This window comes from Bolinopsis microptera, chromosome 4, assembly GCF_026151205.1.
Source record: "Bolinopsis microptera isolate Bmic1 chromosome 4, MBARI_Bmic_1.0, whole genome shotgun sequence".
Classification (NCBI taxonomy): Eukaryota; Metazoa; Ctenophora; class Tentaculata; order Lobata; family Bolinopsidae; genus Bolinopsis; species Bolinopsis microptera.
Genome location: NC_087075.1, coordinates 9,973,921 through 9,979,825, shown reverse-complemented (window position 1 = coordinate 9,979,825; position 5,905 = coordinate 9,973,921).

The window sequence follows — 5,905 nt, the reverse complement described above, 5'->3', positions numbered from 1 at the left end:
AAAAAGTACCCGACCTTTTTTTTTTCTTTTTTTTTCAAGGGACACAAAAAATTTTAGGGGGGGGGGGCACTTTTCGTCACTGAGCGGGGGGGGGGGGCGCAAACAGGCAAAGTTACGCCACTGAACCATCACCGAGCATTTCTCAACATTTTAAATCTCAACTCGTTTCATAAATATGGTGTACTCTTTACCCTCTGCTGGAATTCTAGGCTGTGCCTTTACTTCTTCTCTTAAGACTTTGGGTATCTTTGAATAACGCACACTTCTAAAACTCAGAATCCGCCATGCACCAATAAGAACTCGCCTCTTCTAAAAAACGTTTTACAGAAATGCTTTATTTTGCACCGTTTGGGAATTATTAAAAACGTAAGTTACTGATGAACTCTGCAGTGTTGAGAATTATATTTAGGCAGGGCTCTTAACACTATAAACAGTCTTCTGTGCTTCATTTCTCATCTACTAGCGTTATCAGAAGCTTTATTTTATGATATTTACAAACTATCATTCAGCTGCTTATTACACTTTTATCCCTTTGTAATCCCAACATTGACCTGCCCGGTAGGACTCCTAGAGTGGAGCGCTACCTGGAGCTTCACTTTGGGGACCGGACGAGAGGACATTCAGCTAGTTTTTAGGTCAAATACCAGAGACCATAGTAGAGAAAAAGTTCGGCGGGCATTGCCGGGAGTGGCCGTGTATTTCCCTTACGCACGCATGACTAGACACGTTATATGATTCCAGAAATCCCCTTCAGTTGTGCATTACTTTATCAGTCCCATGTCACAAAAAATAGTGCGAAATTTTTTTCCGATCACATTGCACCAGTAAAATATTTAAGTAGCTTTGACTCACGGCTAAATTTTTAAATTCTTTGTGAAAACAAGACACTTGGTATGACTACTGGTTTGTATTGGGATCTATATTTAGATCCAAAATAAAGTCAAGTATGACTGTCGCTCTAGTACCTACCGTATAAATTTGAACGATTTTGGGGAATTTCGCACGAATTGAATGACGCACGTTATTACAGCTGTCCTCATACGATTCATTATATCAGTTTTACAATCATAATTATTTTTATAAAGGAGTGTACCGGACAAAAGTGTAGCTAGCTCAAACCTTCGCACAGGAATTTCGTGTGATAATTGGTACACCTGAACTAACAGTAACTGGCGCCTGGTGGTACCCCTGATAAGTAATGATATTTGTAATATTTTTAATGATAGTATAATATTAATAATAGTAGTAATAATTGGTATTACTGTCTAATGATCTGAAATTTACGGATGTTTAGACAGTGAGTGCATACTGGCACTGCATCCTCATAAGATTGAATGTTGTTATTGAGCTTTCTAACAGTTCGATCAGTGTAAATTATGCGTCCACACGTTGATGAAGCGCTACCAAATAGTTGTAAGATCTGCACTTTTAAATCTTGAAATTTGTTGAAATTATTGAATCTCTTTGCATATTTTGTGTGTTCTAATGCTTAATACAGTAACACCTCGCTATATAACGCGCATCGAGGGAGGGAAAATGTAGATCAAAAACCGTTTTATAGCGTGGTTCACCTTATAGCAATTGGTTCGGGCGTATTATCGGATAACGCGAAGTGTTAAAAACACTTTTGAAGAGTTACACGCATATAGGTCAGTGTTTGGTGCACATATTGCATTTACTTGGTGCTCTTTTAAACTTGTGGTGCACTGCATGTAGTGCGGTGCACTGCATGTGGTGCGGTGCCTTGTTTAAAGGCGATAATATATACTATTGACGATTTATAAGCCCCCCGCGTCAGGGTGACTATGAAAGTGGTGGTTGTTATAATTAGTTTGTTATAATTAGTTTGTTATAATTAGGTTGTTATAATTAGTTTGTTATAGTTAGGTTGTTATAATATAGTTTGTAGGATAATTACGGTCACGAATTACGGTCAAGATCGGTGAGAAACTTTACGTTTGAGAGGGATTTTCAAATAATTTCTTGTCGCGTCATCTATAATAATTTAATATAAAAGTAATTTACGCTCCATTATATACTTTTAAAACACTATTAAAATTGTCCGTGCACGTTTTAATACCAATTGCTACCACATTGGTACTGGTAGTCTTTGATAATTAATTATTTAATTATATAGCATGCAGATTGCAGGGCACGTTCTTCAAGCTGCTATATTTATTGTATTTGTATAGTCTTCGATAATTAAGTACAATCCTTTAATAACGTACGTATGTTTTTATTTATATTATCATGCATTATTATTATAGGTCCCTGATAGGTCATATAAAAAGATTTTTACCAGTCTGCAATAAAGGTATTTCTCATTTAAATAATTAATTAACTAAACACAGAATGAGTGAGTGTATCACTATCTGCTAATGTATGAGTATGTTAAAAACTAGGGAACCGAAGACGTTTAAATCACTAACCGCTTGGCAAAACATAGGGATTTTGTAACAATAATTGTAATTTCCTTGATTTATTATTGTCAACAACTGCTTACTATTTGTTATTTTACTCTACCATGAATCGAACCGTGACACAATTATGTTTAGATTATAATAATATAATTATGATTTTATTATAAATAATCTGTAACCATATGATAATTTCGATTCTTATCAATGACTACGTGAATATCCCTACAATATCCCTAAAACTTGTATGTTGCCATTGTCCTAATGGAAGAATAGGTAAGGGTCTGTCATTACTTAGTGATAAAAACTTTCTTACTCCCGCTTTATAGGGGGTTTGAACCGTTCTTTCTTTTATCGAAGTGTAACTGTTTGTGCACAATATTTTATTTTGTTGAGCGAGGATGAAGAAGGGAGGAAAGAGTGAAGAGGGAAGGAAGCTGGAGAGTGGGGAGCGAGGAGTGAAGACATGATAAAAAGAAATGATAACTGAGGTAGTGGAGAAGAACAGAATATAGTGAATTATGGAGGAGGTAGAGAATGAGGAGGTGCAGGGGAAGGATAGGAGGAGGAAGAGAAGGAGGAGGTGCAGGGGAAGGAGAGGAGGAGCCAGCAAAGCTGGAGCTGTCTACCAGAAATAAAAGCGGATGAGGAGAAGAGAGTTACGAAAGATACAGTGAAAAGAGGAGAAAACCAGGAGGAAGAGAGTTGCAGAGGGGAGCCGGCGAGCTTGGAGCTGTCTACCAGCGCTTTGCGGTTAAGTCTGGAATCAGTGCTAGGTATAGTCCAGAAGGGATCCGGGGTACCTCCCCTGGTAATCAGATCAGAATCCTAAAAATACTTGTTAACGTTAGTGACGACACCCTGCCCCCATCAGCGAGAGTGAGAGAATAGGAGAGAGGGAAGGAAGATCCTAGACCACCGACCAGTGTATGTAACTGCATTTGTGCAGCCCAGTAATCAACTTATAGTTCGTTAATCTTCATCCCCCTGGTAAACTAATATTCACTCCTCTTCAGCTCTCTTCTTAATTACGTTTTTACCGAATTTCATCGTGTTCATACTGATTAAAGTGTTGGGTGGTGAATGAATGACACTTGAACTTTGTTTGTTTCGTAAAACCAGGTACTCTGTTCCACAGTGTCGTTAGTTTGGGGAGTAGCCACTACTCTCTAGGCTTGGTCGTCTCATCAGCTGGTTCACTCATTTTGCAGACATCAATTCTCATCCGTCCGGGTCTTTCTATCCGTCCATCCGTCTGGTGACACGTCTAGTTACACGTTGTAAGGATGATTTCATCTGCTTGTTTTGCTGGCAGTACATCCGTGCAATGACCCCGGGGTACTGCTTAACGTCATCAGCCAAGACTCATTAATTCTTATTTATTTTTCGTTTATATTTCGTTGTCTACCTACAAAACGCTATAACTTAGTCTGGCTTATACCTTGATTCAATTTTCTCGCACGTAAAGTCAACTGCACATGCAGTTTTCCTGAAAGCTCCCAAAACTTGACTGTAACAAGATTGTAACATGACTGTAACATGGCTGTAACAAAGCTGTAACAAGGCTGTAACAAGACTGTAGTAGCGTTATTTAAATCCCGGTGTTCCTTTTATGGCCCCAAAACTGACGCAATATTCAAATTATTTGATCTGTTAGTGCCAGGATATTCAAATTATTTGATCTGTTGGTGCCAGGATACGGAATAAAGTTTGTCACGTGACCAAGACAGACTCCCCCTTTTCAAGTCAAGTGATCAAGAAGGGGCAGTCTGTCTTGGTCACGTGACTGATAGAGGGGGAGTCTGTAGCATGGTAAGTTTTTACCAAAATTAGATATCGTAGAGCGAACACAAACACAAAAAGATGCCGACTTCGTTCTACCTTCTGCATCTTCCTTCTAATTGATAGATTTCAATCACGTGTCTGGACCTATCTGATTGGCTAGCTTGAGTCACGTGACAGAGATACTGGGCCATGACTGACCGGTTAGTACGTGACGTCACTTCTTATTGATATTGCCTACTTTTGTAAAATCTAGAGTTTGCGGGTACCGGAACCCTGGCGTTCTGCAAACTTTAGCAAAGTTGACTCTCCGGCCGCGGAGAGGTCCTCTATATTAGTAACTTATTCCTACCATTTATTTTTATATGGTTAACCCTATCGCTCCTGGCTAGGATATTCTGATATTCTAATTTAATATGCTGTTCAGAATGTGTGCCTTTTTTCTGTCATGAAGGGACTATTTTAATTTTGAGGTTATTAGTTTATTGAACTTTAATTGACGGGGATTCGGAATATGGTTAGAAAATCGGGGTGTTGTTCTTTCTGTTTCCAGGAGGATTGAACGATAACGAAAGTTTTTATTTTTGTACTTCGTTGAAAACTTTTGCGCCTTTTTAAAAATAGACACGGCTTATAGATGTGGATACTCGTGGGGAGGTGATACTTGTTTGTTTACTTTAATAGTAAATTATAAATCCTATAATTTGTGAAGTAATCAAAACGTGAAAACATAAATGGTTTAAAATTTCCACTCCATAGTTTTGGGATGTATATTAGTATTATTCATAACAGCTGATGCCTGATACAATATTTACACTTCTACAGAAGTGACCGTCTATATTGAGACGATTACTGCACTTTTCAAGTTTTACCAAACATTCGACCAGCACTTTTCAAGTTTTACCAAACATTCGACGAGCAATTTTCAAGCTTTACCAAACATTCGACGAGCACTTTTCAAGTTTTACCAAACATTCGACCAGCACTTTTTAAGTTTTACCAAACATTCGACCAGCACTTTTCAAGTTTTACCAAACATTCGACCAGCACTTTTCAAGTTTTACCAAACATTCGACCAGCACTTTTCAAGTTTTACCAAACATTCGACTTTTCTACCGATGAACACACATCCGGACATAAACTTATAAAGTAACAAAGTTTATTCGAGGAGTAGCTCCTCATGTTAGGTTCACCTGTATTTCAGGCCTATACGAGTATATGATGTTTATATAGATAACGGTTTATCTCAACTTTATCTTTACAAGATGTTATATTATTAATAATATATTATTAATATTATATTATTAATATTATATTATTGTATTTTTATTGATATCATATTTTTCATAGATAGGATACTCAGGAAAGATGTCTTCAAAATAATGTCCGCTTTTAGTGATGTTAATTTGACAAACAAGGAGTTAGCCAACAGTTTCTTCACAAATTTGGTCACTGCAGTTCCTCCGTACATGATCAGGACCCGCTTCCGTTCGACGGACCCGGTATATCCTTTCTCGTCGTAAGCCTATACCCATTAATTCGTATTTATTAATTAATATTTGTGGTAGGTCCCGCTGCAAAGGAGTAATTCAATGGGACGTTCACGGAGTTAAACTTAAAGATGATGCAGTATTGCAGGGCTTTTTGCACTGCTTTATTATTTGCTTATTTAGATTTAAAAGTAATCCAGTTTTTAAGTTTCAATC